This window comes from Myotis daubentonii, chromosome 10 (genome assembly GCF_963259705.1).
Source record: "Myotis daubentonii chromosome 10, mMyoDau2.1, whole genome shotgun sequence".
Classification (NCBI taxonomy): domain Eukaryota; kingdom Metazoa; phylum Chordata; class Mammalia; order Chiroptera; family Vespertilionidae; genus Myotis; species Myotis daubentonii.
The window spans coordinates 8,482,884-8,499,589 of record NC_081849.1 but is presented as its reverse complement, the minus strand read 5'-3'; the positions used below and the strand labels follow the sequence as shown (position 1 = coordinate 8,499,589).

General features: G+C 45.1%; 1 pseudogene; it reads left to right on the top strand.

The window, feature by feature from the left end:
- Positions 1–9,002: 9,002 nt before the first annotated feature.
- LOC132211309 (GTPase IMAP family member 4-like) lies at positions 9,003–15,480 on the top strand (annotated as a pseudogene).
- The last annotated feature ends 1,226 nt before the right edge of the window (positions 15,481–16,706 follow it).

Genomic DNA, 16,706 nt, shown 5'->3' with positions numbered 1-16,706 from the left:
GATCACCCTGCAGCTCTGTTTGTGACAGGGGCGGGGCCACAACCTCTCTATCGGCCCTGCTCTGTTCCTGACAGGGGAAGGTGCCCCAACTCCCCGATCGGCCCTGCTCTGTGCCTGATAGGGGGAGCTCCCCAACCCCCTGATCACCCTGCAGCTCTGTGTGTGACAGGGTGCAGCGCCCCAACCCCCCCCACCCCACAGGCCCTGCTCTGTGTGTGACAGGGTAGAGCCATAACCTCCCCATCGGCCCTGCCCTGAGTGTGAGAGTGGCAGCACCCCAACCCCCTGATCCGCCCTGCTCTGTGTGTGACAGGGGGCAGTGTCCCAACTCCCCTATCGGCCCTACTCTGTGAATGACTGGGGGGAGCTCCTCAACCCCCTGATGGGCCCTGCTCTGTGTGTGACAGGGGGAAGCTCCTCAACCCCCTGATGGGCCCTGCTCTGTGCGTGACAGGGGGCAGCGCCCAACCCCCTGATTGGCCCTGCTCTGTGTGTGACAGGGGGTGGCGCCACAACCTCCCCATCGACCCTGCCTTGAGTGTGACAGGGGGCCGTGCTCCAACCCCCAAATCGGCCCTACCCTGAGCATGACTGAGGGTGGCATCACAACCTCCCAATCCGCCCTGCTCTGTGCATGACAGGGGGTGGTGCCCCAACCCCCCAATCGGCTCTGCTCTGAGCCTGTCCAGGGGATGCACCTAGGGATTAGGCCTGCCCTCTGCCACCCGAGAGCAGGCCTAAGCCAGCAGGTTTTTATCTCCCGAGGGGTCCCAGACTGCGACAGGGCACAGGCCAGGCTGAGGGACCCTCCCCTCCCCCCGAGTGCACAAATTTTTGTGCACTGAGCCTCTAGTATAATAATAAAAGAGAAGCATGCAAATTAACTGTTGCTCTGTGATTCCCAAAAGCCACGCTCATCAGCCAATCAGGAGTGAGTATGCAAATTATTGGGACAAAGATGGCAGAGGCCACAGAGCCAGCAGGCTAAAGCAGGAGGCTTGGGTCTCCCTAACAACAAAGGAAGCCAAGCTTCCTGCCCTCCTGGGCCTGTGCCTAAGGAGGGTCCTGTGGGCACTGGTGACTTGGGACCCCAGGGCCAGCTGCTGAGGGAGGGGCCTGAAAATGACCCTCTGTCCCTTACCTAGGCTGGCCACAGCCCCATGGCCTGAGGGTCCCCACTGGGGGGTGTGGCCAGCCTGAAAATGGCCCTCAGCCTCTCACCCAGGCTGTCCAGGCCCCCGAGTGGTGAACCTCACCCCATGCAAACTGCCCCAGCCCCTCTCCCAAGCCGGCACCATCTCCAGTATGTACCCCCACCCCAATGGGGGCATTGCCAGCCTCCAAACCACCACAGGCCCCTTGCTCAGACCACCCCGCCCCCGCAAGGGAACCCCCATCTTGATCTGGGACAAACTTCAGGGCAAACAAGCCGGGCCCCACCTATGAACCAAGCCTCTATCTATACTAATAAAAGGGTAACATACTAATTAGACTGGGTGACATTCCAGGAGACCTTCTGGACAAAGCCATGGTAGCTGGGCCAAGGTAGAGGTGGTTAGGGGCCAAGAGGGGATGGCAGTTGTTGGTGATCAGGAAGGTGGTGGGGGACCATTGTGGGAGATCAGGCCAGTTGGGGGGGCAGTTGGAGTGAGCAGGCAAGCAGGGGGGCCAGTTAGGGGCAAGCAGCACATAAGTGGGGGTCAGTTGGGGGTGATGAGGCCTACGGGGGGCATTTGGGGTGAGCAGGCCAGAAGGGGGGAAGTTGGGGGCAAGCAGGCCAGTGGGGAGGGCAGCTTGGAACAAGCAGGCCAGCAAGGGGGGAAGTTGGGGGTGATCACACTGGTGGGGGTGGCAGTTTGGGGCAAGTAGGCCAGTGGGGGTTGGCAATTGGGGGCAAGCAGGCTGGCATGCAGAGTGGTTAGGGGCAATCAGGCAGGCAGGCAGGTGAGCAGTTAGGAGCCAGCAGTCCCAGATTGTGAGAGGGAGGGATGTCTCAGATTGGAGAGGGGTCCCAGATTGGAGAGGGTGCAGGCTGGGTGGAGGGACATCGCCCTCCCCCGTGCACAAATTTTGTGCACTTGGCCAGTAATATCCTATCTAATAATAGAGAAACATGGTTATTAACCATAACTTCACTATCCTTCCCTTTCGCTAATCAGCGAGATATGCAAATTAACTGCCAACCAAGATGGCGGCCGGCAGCCAGGCAGCTGAAGTGAACAGGAGTCTTGCTTGCTCCAGTGATGGAGGAAGCCAAGGTTCCCCGCCTGCCGCTGCCCAGCTCTGAGCTGCAGTTTAAGAAACATTGTTGCAAATATAGAAGCTAAATAAACCCCAGAAACCTGCTTTCAGCCAGCCAGGATCTCAGAGCTGGAGTCACAACAAAGTTTCAAATACAGAAGGTAAATAAAGCCCAGAAACCTGCTTTCAGCAGCCGAGGTCTCAGAGCTGGAGCTGAGCCTCAGAGCTAAAGCTGGCTCTCAGCTCCAGTGACAGCCATTGAAAATAAATAAATCCCAGAATAAAAAAAAAAAAAGGAGAGGCTGGGAGCTTCAGTCACCCGCCAGCCTGAAAACGGCCCTCAGTCCCTCACCCAGACTGGCCAGGCACCCCAGTGGGGACTCCCACCCTGAAGGGGGTGTGACCAGCTGCAAACAGCCGTCATCCCCTCATCCAGGCTGGCCAGGCACCCAAGCGGGACCCCTACCCTGATCCAGGACACCCTTCAGGGCAAACCAGCCGGTCCCCACCCATGCACCACGCCTCTATCCTATATAGTAAAAGGGTACCAGCACCGGGATCAGCGGAGCCGTGAGGCCTCCTGGCCCCTGGGGCTGCATGACAAGAGTCAGTGCCCAAACCCCCTGATTGCTGTGCTGCTCTGTGTGTGACAGGGGGCGGCGCCCCAACCCCCTGATCTGCCCTGACTGTTTGACAGGGGTGGCGCCGCAACCTCCCCATGGACCCTGCCTTGAGTGTGACAGCGGGTGGCGCCCCAAGCTCCCAATCGACCCTACCCTGAGCGTGACTGAGGGTGGCATCGCAACCTCCTGATCCGCCCTGCTCTGTGCATGACAGGGGGGAGCTCCCCAACCCCCTGATCAGCCCTGATCTGTGTGTGACAGGGTATGGAGCCCCAACCCCCCTGATGGGCCCTGCTCTGTGCGTGATAGGGGGCAACGCCCCAACCCCCTGATTGGCTGACTCTGTAAGTGACAGGTGTGGTGCCACAACCCCCTGATCCGCCCTGTTCTGTGCATGACATGGGGTGGCGCCACAACCTCTCCATTGACCTTGCCTTGAGTGTGACAGGGGGCAGCGCCCCAACTCCCCAATTGGCCCTGCTCTGAGACCGACCAGGGGCTGCAGGGCAGGCACCTAGGAATTGGACCTGCCCTCTGCCACCCGGGAGCGGGCCTAAACAAGCAGGTCGTTATCTCCTGAGGGGTCCCAGACTGTGAGAGGGCACAAGTGGGGCTGAGGGATACCCCCCTCCAGTCCACAAATTTTTGTGCCCCGGGCCTCTAATATAAATAAATATTAGAGAGGGAGAGATAGGGAGAAAGAGATAGAAACATCAGTGATGAGAGAGAATTATTGATTGGCTGCCTCCTGCAAGCACCTACAGAGGATCTAGCCCATAACCCAGGTATGTTCTCTGACCAGGAATTGAGCTGAGACTTCTGGGTTCATATGTTGACATTGAGCCATTCCAATCAGTTTCAGCATAGATTTCTCATTCTTTATATTTTGTGTCTCTGCTGATTTTAGGCTGTAATCCATTTTGAAGACTGAGACCAAAAAAATAGTAATTCTTTCAGGGATTGCTGCTTAGAGGATATTTGTATAAATAAATGATTTCACTTACCATTCATATAATTTATGAATAAACTAGAAGCTTTCAGGGATAGAATGGGGTGAGCAGACAGAACTAGCTCTGAGGGAAGCTGGTGGGTGAAGAGCACTGGGAAGTGTGGGAAGCACAGCTCAGCATGTTATCCCTCTGAACACCCATCACCAACATCAACTCTGTGGACAAAGCTGAATTGTAAACATTTCTCTTCTTAGCTGATAAGAAGCTGTTCTCTACTCCCTATCCTTAAGGTATAAAGACATAAATCTTCTGTCAAAAAAAGTGTCTGTGTATTTAATAGTGATTCAAGTTTGTATTTTATGGCTTCCTATCAGATGAGCCAGTTTTTAACAACTACCATGTTCAGCTTGCTCCAGTCAAAGTCTGCTCCAATATGAGTTATTCAAACATTTCCCATTGTTTCTAGATAGCAAGGAGAAAAAAAATATTTAAAACTTAATTTTTTAGCTCTGATGCATGTTTCTGCGTGGTTAGTGTGTCAGCCCATGCACCAAAGGGTTGTGGATTTGATTCCTGGTCAAGGGCACATGCCTGGGTTGCATATTAGATGCCCTGCTCCAGTTAGGGCTTGTGCAGGAGGCAACAAATCAATGTGTCTCTCTCACATCTCTCATTCTCTCTCTCTCTCTCTCTCTCTCTCTCTCTCTCTCTCTCTCTCTTTCTCTCTCTCTCTCTCTCTCCCTTCTCTCCTTCCTCCACCCCTCCTTTCTACTCTCTCTAAAATATATCAATCAAAAATATCCATATCCCCAGGTGAATATTAACAACAACAAAAAATGTAATTGTTTCTGTGACACTAAACATTGATGAATAAGGAAAGGATAATCTTTTCCACAGATGTAGGCTGGATATAAAGATCAAAGAGAAAGCAAGAATCAGAGAGATTTTGATCAATTTCTTTATTTAACAAATATTTATTGATAACCACTCTTTGTCCAGTATTGTGCTTGTCCACAGGTAATAGTGGAAATACAAGATGCAGATGGCCCTACCATCCTCACAGATTAAACTTTCTTGGGTGACATTGGTTAATAATATTGAATGAGTTTCAGATGTACAAATGTACAATACATCATCTGTGTATTGCATCGTATGCTCACCACCCAAAATCTTGTCTTATTCCATCACGATATATTTGACCCTTTACTCTTTTCAACATTTCCCCACTCCCCTTTCACACCAGCAACCACCATACTGTGGTCTATGTCTATTTTTTAGTTAGTTAGCTAGTTAGTTTTTTGTTCTCACCCAAAGATTTTCTTAAATTGATTTTTTAGAGAGAATAGAAGAGAGAAGAGAGGAAGACAGGGGGAGGGAGGGGAAAAGAGAGAAAGAGAGAGAGAGAGAGAGAGAGAGAGAGAGAGAGAGAGAGAGAGAGAGAGAACCATGGATATGAGAGAGTACATTGATTGATTACCTCTTGCAGGGGCACTGTCTAGGGCTGGGGATCCAACATCCCACCCAGGTATGTAACCTTGACACAGAATCAAATCCGTGACCCTTTTGTTTTTGGTCTGATGCTCTAACCATTTGGCAATGCTGTCCAAGGCAATGAGTTTATTTGTTTTATTTGATGGCTGATTGATTTCTATTTTATAACCCAAATATGAGTGAAATCATATGGTTTTTGCACTTTTTCCTCAGACATTTGTGCTGAGTATGATTCTTTCAAGATCCAGCAACTGGATAGTTTTGAGTTGGATCACCCATGGACATGTCTGGTAGTTAGCAGGCTCTTGGGCAGGCTCAGGTGATGGGGATAACTGTGCCTTGTGTCCCCCACCATGAATCAGGCTGGTCCTGGCCTCTTTATGAAGCTGTTGCAGGGTCATGAAGACCAGAAAGTGACAGCAAGCCACAGGGCATCAGCACTTTTGGAGTTTACTTGCATCATGCTTCTACTGCCCTGTTGTCCAGAGCAAGTCACAGGGTCCACCCAGATATAAGGGTTGGAGGAACAGACTCAGCAAGATGTGGGAGGAGCTGCATATATACATCTTAAAGAGGCAAGTGTACAGAGATGGGAATAATTCATGGCCTTATCTGCCATCTGTCACACAGATTGACATGAGCTATCAGCATTGGAGCTGGGCTTTGATGACTTATGGTAGCATCTCTCATGATTTTCCTAATCGCCATCCTGATTAACAACTAATGCCCTCAGTATAACTGCAGGCTGGAGTTTTCCACTGAGATGCTAACTAAATAATAATCTGAACTTGTACCTACAGTTTCCCCGAATCTTAGCCATCCTGTAGCCAGTGCTCTCACCTTCTGGAAATTTACTTCTCTCATCTAAGGATTCCGGTTATCAAATGTGGGAAACTCTGCTTCAGGGATGCTTTTGCCAATCCTTGGATTAGCAGCAGTTTCACCATAAAGTGTGTGGGAGATAGGGAATAACTACCGATTTCATGGAAGCCAGAGTGGGGGATTCTGCAAAATCTCTCTTCCATTTGATTGATATTTTTAAAAAAATCATTTCAATTTACAGAATTGATGAAAGTGGCAAGTTAGGGGACTGCTGAGTCATGGATGGTGGTGGTAGCTTGGCCTTATGATGGTCTTCAAAATGGATACAACCAGGAGAACTTGTAGATGGATTGTTTCTGAAAAGTAAGGCAAAGAGAAGAATCAAGGGAGATTCCTATTTTTTTGATCTGAGAAACTGGATGAAGGTGATGATATCTCTTAAAAATAAAATGAAGTTTACAATCATGTCTGCTATAGTCAGTGTGATGATGTATACATGGACTAAAAGCAGAGACAGGTGGTTGTAATATAGGATTGCTCTGGGAGGAATAAGTCTTTTTTTCTATTAACATATTTTTATTGTTGATAGTATTACAGATATCTTCCATTTACCCCTCTTCTCCCTCCTCCTCTGAGCTCCTACCCACCCACCCCAGGACTTCACTGCACTACTGCCTGTGTCCAAGGGCTATGCATATAAGTAAACAAGTTCTTTGGTTTATCTTGTATTGTCTCCCCAATTCCAATCCCGAGGTATGTCAGTCTGTTCCGTGCCTCCATGCTTCAGTTCTTATATTGTTGGTCAATTTATTCTGTTCATTAGAGTCTACAAATAAGTGAGATCATAATATTTGTCTTACTACCTTTGGCTTATTTTACTTAGCATATTATTTTCCAGGTCCATACATGCTGTCTCAAAGGTAAGAGATCCTTCTTTTTTACAGCTGCACAATATTCTGTAGTGTAAATGTTCTACAGCTTTTTTATCCATTCATCTGGTGATGGGCACTTGGGCTGTTTCCAAGTCTTAGCCATTATAAATAAATAGTGGCCCAGTGCACGAAATTCATGCATGGTGGTGGGGGTGTCCCTCAGCACAACCTGTACCCTCTCCAATCTGGGACCCCTCAGTGGATGTTGGACTGCCAATTTAGACACAATGGGATTCCATTGGGGCTAAACCGGCAGTCAGACAACCCCCTGGCAATACAGGACCACTGGCTCCTAACTGCTCACCTGCCTGCCTGCTTGATAGTACCTAACCACTCTGCCTGCCGGCCTGCTCAACCCTAACTGTCCCCCCAGCTGGCCTTATTGCCCCCAATGACCCCTCCTGCTGGCCTGCTTGCCCCCCACTGCCTCCCTGTCAGCCTGATCACTCTCAACTGCTCTCTCCTCCTGGTCTGATTGCCCCAAACTGCATCTGCCTCAGCCCCTCCACCATGGCTTTGTCCCGAAGGATGTTCAGAAGATCTTACTGTCTAATTAGCATATTACCCTTTTATTAGTATAGATAGGATATGACATAGTGCCATAACTATAACATACTACCAGTATTACTCTATGAGAATACATACTTCATGCGATAGGAAGGCATCTAATAAATTACATTGTATATGTTGTAATTAGTCGGAAACACTGTATTCGAAGCAATAATATACACCCTGTAACTAACCTTCCTGATTTGGGAATAGTTCCTGTTTTTTTGTGGGTTTTTTTTAACGTTTCCTGACTACTGGTGTATTTTTTTTTTCATTCTTTGGAACTTTATTTACAGTTTATTGCACATGATTTGAGGTCTTTAATTTCTAACCACCAAATATTGAAAGGACTATTTTTTTCCATGAAGTTTAACATTAACATTAGTTAACTCATGTATTCATGTTTTTTTTAATTGTTAATGTGTTTTTATTGTAAACATCTGAATTATTCACATTGCCATAGATCCTGAACTCATAAGCATGGACCATGCACAGGCTGGCAGCAAGCCAGGAAGCCACTCTGCAAGCAAACAGATATTCTGCATAAGGAGAAAAGTCATAGCACAACATTTAATGTCTAACCTGAGTCACCTAAGAATGTTACATATATTGACTTCTTAATTCATATAATATCAGGAAATCAACTGCTTGGTTGGTGATGGGGTTGACCTGGTTTTGGGAGGATTATTCCTGAAATAATTAAGGAAAGGGGGCCTCAATCTTTCTTCTTGGTTGCTTGCTCCTCCCAGCACCTTCATCTTTCTTCTTGTCCTCAGCTTCTTGAGAATCTTCTCCTTCATCTTTACCTCCTTCTTCCTCCTTTGCATCCTCAAATTCTTCCTTGTACCTTCCTCCTCTTCCTCTCCTTCCTCTTCCTCAGCCTCTTCATTCTCCTTCTCCTCCTCTTCAGCTTCTCCTTCAGAGGGGGGTTCATCCTTATTTGCCTTGGCTTTTGTAGCCTCAATGGTCTCCTCCTCCTCGATCTGCTCCTCCTGGATGTGGCTGGTGTATTAAGAAGGGAAGGAGCCAGTGGACATCTGTAGGATCTGGTCTGTAAACCTCAGTAGGCAGATCTGCCAAAGACCTGGGAACTCTGGGAGTAGCGGCTGGCTATGCTTCCCACCCTGGTGAAACTGAGCCGGGTCTCCTCACCTTCCAGGAGTTTCCTGTAAGCTGCAATGTCAACGTCCAAAGCCATCTTCACATTGAGGAGGTCCTGGTATTTTAAATATCATGCCATTTCACTCTTCGTAGTTCCCAACTCATTTTCTAATTTGTTTATTGTGCCTTGCATAGCACTGATGTTGGTGTTCTGCTTATCCTGCAGCTCTTGTAGCTGCTTTTCCAGCGCTTTCTTCATCCTCCAGCGTGCTTCCATCTTCAGGGTCTTGGCCATGAGCAGGCAGCGGCTCTCAGACACCTTCTCCTTGGGGGTACACACCGCTTCAGTATTCTTGGCAGTGCTCTTGGTCAGCACAGTGAAGCGGCTCTTGAACCATTATTCGGCATTCTGCATGCTCTTGGCAGCCAGCTTCTCCTACTGGACACAGATGTCCTTGAGCATGGCTGGTGTGTCCTGCTGTCAGCCTGGTGACCGGGGCCCTCTGCTCCCAACCCCACCCGAACCCCAGTGCCTCCTAACCAAGTCCCGAACTGCACTCTCAATCCTGCTGCCCTCTCCTCTCCTCACGCTGCCCTCTCCTAGAGCCTGCCCCCCTGGGCCAGGGCTACAGGACTCCCGGAAGGGTGGCTGTGGATGCTGCCGGTTTTCAGCGCCCGACCCCCAGGCCATCGCTGCAGGACTCCAGGAGGGTCTGAGAGGACTGGGCACCGCTATCTTGTGACTATGTGCGCTGCCATCTTTGTGAAGGAGTGATGCTTAATTTGAATATTATTCTTTTATTAGATATGATGCTGCTTTGAACATAGGGGTGCATATATTTTTTCAGATTGGTGTTTGGGGTTTTTAGAATATATTCCCATAATGGTGTCACTGAGTCAAATGTAAGTTCCATTCTAAATTTTTTTAGGAAAATTCATACTGCTTTCCATAATCGCTACATAAATCTGCATTCCCACTAGCAGCCAACTCATCTTTCCTTATCCTCTCCAGTTCTTCTTGTTTGTTCATTTTTTTATGATAGCCATTCTGATAGGTGTGAAGTGATATAACATACTCATTTTAATTTGCATTTCTCTGATAATTAGTGACTTTGAGCATTTTTTCATATGACTCTTGGCCATTTGTATGTCCTCTTTGAGAAAAGTCTATTCAGGTCTCCTGACCATTTTTTAATTGAGTTGTTTATCTTCCTTTTGTTGACTTGTATGAGTATTTGCATATTATACTTTTACTATTATAGATGACCTTTATTATGTTGAGGTATGATCCCTCTAATTCCACTTTACTGAGAGTGTTTATCAAAAAAGTGGAGAAACCAAGATGGCGGCATAGGTTAACGCCAGAGATTGCTGCCCTCGAACAACCACTTCAGAGATATAACTAAAGGACAGAACGGACATCATCCAGAACCACAGGAAGGCTGGCTGAGTGGAAATTCTACAACTAGGAGGAAAGAGAATATCATACCCAGACTCAGAGGAGGCGCAGTGCTGAAGTGAAATACTCAGGTGCGGAGTGCACACACGGAGCGGGCTGGCGGCGGTGGGCGCGGTTGTTGTTTTCAATCGGAAAGGAGTTTCAGACTCTGGGCTCCAGATCCCAGTGAGTCTCTGGGGCCCAAGACTCAAACGGGAGAAGCGGGACTGTCTGGCTTCGGTCGGAACTCGAAGGCAGCTTTCTCTCCGAGGTTTGCAGCCATTGCTGGGACTCTGAGAGGCAGAGCCCCTAGGGACGGAACTGAGAGCAGCCATAACTGCTCGCTCCGGCCCGCCCTGTAGATCCCCGGGGACCGCCCCGCCCAAGCCCTGCACAGAACCATTTGCCGGATAGCCTCAGGCAAACGCCAGATTAGCACCGCCCTAGAGATCCAGCACAGAAGCCCTCCCACTGCAGACACAGCGGACTCTCATAGCCAGTTAGCCTGGAGGTCAAATCACCCCCGGTATTGCCGACATCAATCAAGGCTTAAAGGCAACAAGACTGTGCACAAAGGCTACTAGGGGGTATACCAAGAAAGCATAAAAAATGCGGAGACAAAGAAACAGGACAAAACTGTCAATGGAGGATATTGAGTTCAGAACCGTACTTTTAAGTTCTCTTAAGAACTGTCTAGAAGCTGCCGATAAACTTAGTAAGGCCCTCGAAAAGACTGGTGAGACCGCCGATAAATGTAGTGAGATCCTCAAGAAATCTAATGAGACCCTCGATGTTGTCATAAAGAACCAACTAGAAATTAAGCATACACTGACTGAAATAAAGAATATTATACAGACACCCAACAGCACACCAGAGGAGCGCAAGAATCCAGTCAAAGATTCGAAACGTGAAGAAGCAAAAAACACCCAACTGGAAAAGCAAAATGAAAAAAGAATCCGAAAATACGAAGATAGTGTAAGGAGCCTCTGGGACAGCTTCAAGCGCACCAACATCAGAATTATAGGGGTGCCAGAAGATGAGAGAGAGCAAGATATTGAAAACCTATTTCAAGAAATAATGACAGAAAACTTCCCCCACCTGGTGAAAGAAATAGACTTACAGGTCCAGGAAGCACAGAGAACCCCAAACAAAAGGAATCCAAAGAGGACCACACCAAGACACATCATAATTAAAATGCCAAGAGCAAAAGACAAAGAGAGAATCTTCAAAGCAGCAAGAGAAAGAAACCCAGTTACCTACAAGGGAATACCCATACGACTGTCAGCTGATTTCTCAACAGAAACTTTGCAGGCCATAAGGGAATGGCAAGAAATATTCAAAGTGATGAATACCAAGAACCTACAACCAAGATTACTTTATCCAGCAAAGCTATCATTCAGAACGGAAGGTCAGATAAAGAGCTTCACAGATAAGGAAAAGCTAAAGGAGTTCATCACCACCAAATCAGTATTATATATGAAATGCTGAAAGGTATCCTTTAAGAAGAGGAAGAAGAAAAAAAAGGTAAAGATACAAATTATGAACAACAAATATGCATCTATCAACAAGTGAATCTAAGAATCAAGTGAATAAATAATCTGGTGATCATAATAGAATCAGGGACATAGAAAGGGAATGGACTGACTATTCTTGGGGGGGGGAAAGGGGTGTAGGAGATGTGGAAAGAGACTGGACAAAAATCGTGCACCTATGGATGAGGACAGTGGGTGGGGAGTGAGGGCGGAGGGTGGGGCGGGAGCTGGGAGGAGGGGAGTTATTGGGGGAAAAAAAAGAGGAACAAATGTAATAATCTGAACAATAAAGATTTAATTAAAAAAAGTGTGCTGTATTTTGTCGAATGCTTTTTCTGTATCTATTGGTATGATCATATTATTTTTATATTTCAGTTTACTTATGTGATGTATCACATGTACTGATTTGCCATTATTGTACCAGCCTTGCATCCCCAGAATAAATCCCAGATGAACATGGTCTATGATCTTTTTTAATATATTGCTGGATTCGATTTGCCAATATTTTGTTGAGGATTTTACCATCTGTGTTCATCAGGAATATTGGCCTGTAATTTTCTTTCTTTGTAGTGTCTTTATCTGGTTTTGGAAATAAGATAATGTTGGCTTCATAAAAAGAGCTTTCTCTTGATATTTTTTTGGAATAGTTTGAAGAGGATAGATGCTAACTCTGAATATTCAGTAATATTCTTTTACAAAACCAACTGGTCTGAGACTTTAATTTGCTGGATATTTATTTCTGTGGTGTCCATTGTTATAGCGCCTCTATTATGTCTCATTTTATTTATCTGGGTCCTCTCTATTTGTTTCTTGATGAATATGACTAGGGGTTCATCAATCTTGTTTGTCTTTACAAAGAACCAGCTCTTGGATTTATTGAACTTTTGTACTGACTTTTGTTTTGTTATTTGTCTCTATGTCATTTTTTTCATGATCTTTATTATTTCCTTCCTCCTAATTCCTATGGACTTGTCTTGCTGTTCTCTTTCTAATCAATTGAGTTTTAGGGGTAGATAGTTTATTAGTGCTTTTTCTTGTTTCTTTAAGTAGGCCTGTAGTGCTATGAACTTCCCTCTCAGGACTGCTGTGTTCCATTGGCTTTGTGTGGTTGTGTGTTGATTTTCATTTATTTCCAGGAAGTCTTTAATTTTTTTGCTTTAATTCATTGGTAACCCATTCATTGACTAAGAATATGTTATTTAGCCTCCATGTATTTTAGTGTTTTTGCGTTTATTTATTTATTGTAGTTGGTTTCTAACTTTATGCCAATTAATCCGAGAAGATGCTTGGTATTACAGCATTCTTAACATTGTGCAGACTTGTTTTGTGCCCTAACATGTGGTCTATCTTTGAGAATGTTCCATGTGCACTTGAGAAGAATGTATAGTCTGTTGCTTTGGGGAGAATTGTTCTATATATATCCATTAGATCAATCTAATCTAGAGTGTCATTTATAGCCTCTGTTTCCTTGTTAATTTTTTTTGTCTGTAAAACCTATCCAATGATTTCTGGCAGTGTTAATGTCCCCTACTATGGCTGTATTGCTTTCAGTCTTTCCCTTAAAGTCCATCAAGAGTTTTTATTTATTTATTTATTTGGGTGCTCCTATATCGAGGAATCAGTTTTATTCAAGAGCTGTGCTGAACGGTTCTTCCTTCTGGGAGAAACAGACTCTCAGATGTGGTTGTTGGTTGTCTTCTATGGTCTGAGCCTGTGCTTAACATATCCTAAAGACTTCAACTTTATAGACACATTAAAAAGAAAAGCAGAGAATTACTGAATAGAAAAAGGGAAAGAGCTATATAGATGATTTGGTGTTTAACCTAAGACACAGTGATCTTTAAAACATCATTCACATTGTAGGCTATGCTGTTCTGTTAGCTTTCCATTGTCCTAGTAAATAGACATGCCTACAAAAGTGAAACTAAGAAAGTATAACTCTTCCCATGTTACTCTGTATGAGTTATTATTATTATTTATGCATTAAGAGACTTTAGAGTAACTCCAGAGAACTGTTAATACTTTCTGTCTATACATCTTCAACATATTAGTTTATAATAGAAAAAACTTATTAGATTTCTATGGTAATGTGGTAACATTAAAGGTAAGGCATTTTGTTCTCCTATGGTTCAGAAACCCTGAGGAGATGGCTGCATATGTGAAATCTAAAGAAACACTTTGCCTTACTACCCATGTGCCCTTTTCTCTCCCACAAGGATGGGATGGCTTGAATCACCCACCTACTTGGATTCTTTTTTTTTTTTTTAGTATATATTTTTATTTCAGAGAGGAAGGGAGAAGGAGGTAGAAACATCAATGATGAGAGAGAATCTATAATTGTCTGCCTCCTGCTCATCTCCCACTGGGGATCAAAATAGTAAGCTGGGCCTGTGCCCTGAAAGAAATTGAACAGTGACCTCCTGGTTCATTGGTTGACTCTCAACCAGTGGGCTACACCAGTTGGGCTACTTGGCTTCTTAATGGGAAGAAGAAAAGTTCCATTTTGAATATTAATAGGGAGAGGGGAGTTCCCACTGTGATGTCCCAAAGTCTGATTTTGTGTTACTTCCTACATTAGCTTATGAGGAACAGCTACCAGCAGCAGCTCAGAGTTCTCACTTGAACCACTTTGCTCCCTCATCCCTGAGCACTTAGCTTCCAAAGGTCAGACAGAGTGAGCAGCTCAAGGGAAGTGCCTGGCTTTCCCCAAGTACTTATGGAGAGAGGTCAGGCACAAAGGTTCTATAGACCTACTCTGAGTGCAGAGTTTGCTCACAGACAGGACACTAGTGGCCAATAGAAAAGGACACTGTTGGGCGGATTCATTGCAGGGGAAAAGGTAGGAAGTCAATCCTAATGCTGTGGTTTTGTTTCCTGATGTCCCAGGGCTTGGAAATCAAGAACCCAGAGATTCACAACTGCGACTTGTCTTAGAGGGTAAGTCTGGAACAGGAAAAAATGCCATAGGGAGCAGCATCCTTGGAAAAACACACATTTAATTCCGGCATTGTAGCAAAATCTATTGCCAATACCTGTCAGAAAGTGAGCAGCACAAGGAATGGGAGAGAAATTGTTGTCGTGTACACACCTGGCATTTTGAACTCCGAAGTACGGGATGCTGACACAAAAAGTGAGTTTGCTAATTGCATCCTCCTGACCTTCCCCAACCCTCATACTGTGCTCCCACTGAGCCGGTACACAAAGGAAGAACAAAAAGCCATGTAGAAGATGTTATCAATGTTTGGACCGAAAACCTAGGAGATACATGATTCTCCTATTCACTGGGAGGGATGAGTTGGATGACATGCAGTTCTGTGATTACTTAAAGGAAGAACCAGAAGGTATTCAAGATCTGATGGAGCAATTCAAGGAGCACCACTGTCAGTTCAACAATAAGGCTACAGGGGCTGAGCAGGAGGCTCAGAGGACACAGCTGCTGGACCTTGCCCAGCGCATGGTGATGCAGAACAAGGGAGGATTCTACACTAATAAGATTTACCAAAGGGCAGAGGTGGAGATTCAGAAAAAAGATTCAAGCTATACAAGAAAAATACAGAGCTCAGATGGAGAGAAAATAAATTTAAGAGAGGGGTATGAAGAAAAAATCAGAAAGCTGGAGGATAAACTGGAGCTGGAAAGGAGAAAGGCAGAAATGGAGAGCGAATTTGAAGAAAGGGAGAATTACTATTCCTCTGGCAGCCAAATGCCAGAGGTGAAGTTGAGAGTCAGGAAGGGATGCTTGACTTAATCTTGAGAAGACAGAGTAATCTGGAGAAAAATCTTCAAGGAAGGTTAGGCTAATGAAAATCTTGCCGAAACTGGTTTGGCTCAGTGGATAGAGAGTCAGCCTGCAGACTGAAGGGTCCCACGTTCGATTCCGGTCAAGGGCATGTCCCTGGGTTGCGGGCACATCCCCAGTAGGAGATGTGCGGGAGGCAGCTGATCGATGCTTCTCTCTCATCGATGTTTCTAACTCTCTATCTCTCTCCCTTCCTCTCTGTAAAAAATCAATAAAATATATTTAAAAAAAAAAGAAAAAAAAGAAAATCTGTCTATATTTCCTGTGTATTTTCAGGTGCATCTGCCCCATATTACTAATTCCCTAAAGTCAGAACTCTGTTTTTGTCTCTGAAGGCTCTCAGGACAGAGGAATTTAGTAAAGTTCAATCTTGGAAATTGGTAGACTTTTGGTTGATGTAAGAGGGAAGGAAATATTCTCAATGTGTAAAACTCCAAAGCAGAAAATCTGATGCTCCCTATCTTCTGAACTCTCAGAGACAGAGAGAAAATGAATGCAGAAGGTCAAAAGACCATGACCCCAAGCTTTCTCTATTTATCCTCAATAGAGTTTCCTCCTCTAAATTGGTACATAATCTCCATCTGTGGCTTCTACTTCTTATTTTTATCATTAGGATCACTATGCTCATTTTACACATGTGGTTAGAGAAATCAGTTCTTTGACTTAGATGATCAGTAGATAGAGATGCTTAGGGAATTCTTTGTATATGTACATAAATTTGTTGAATTTAATTTTTATGAAAGGACTGAAATTTTTCCTTATCCTCTGCCAACTGGAGAACAAAGATTTAACTGAAATACATTTCTTAGAACTCTTCTAAGAGAAATGCAAGAAAGAGCAAGACAAGAGATTCAACAGTTAACAGAACAATGTTCAGTATATTCAGATGTTTCTGTAGAAAGAGGTTGACCAACCTTAAGGTAAACAGTTGCTGAATAACTAGTTCTCTTTTTTCTCGTGAAACTAACTGTTGCCACCACATGTCCATCACACCACAACTTCATTAATTACTGCTAGGTGGGTCATCCCCACATAGCTGCCTCTATTCATTTGAATTACTATAATAAAAATTGTCTATTCTCTCATATTTGTGCAAAATTTGAATCTCTTTTATCTTATAAAATATCACCAATTCTTCTAAGGATACTGGGATGAATTTCTCTTTTTGATAAAAATTCAAGATTATTTTGGAGGTTGGCATTGTCGACATTCTAATATGTATCTCTTC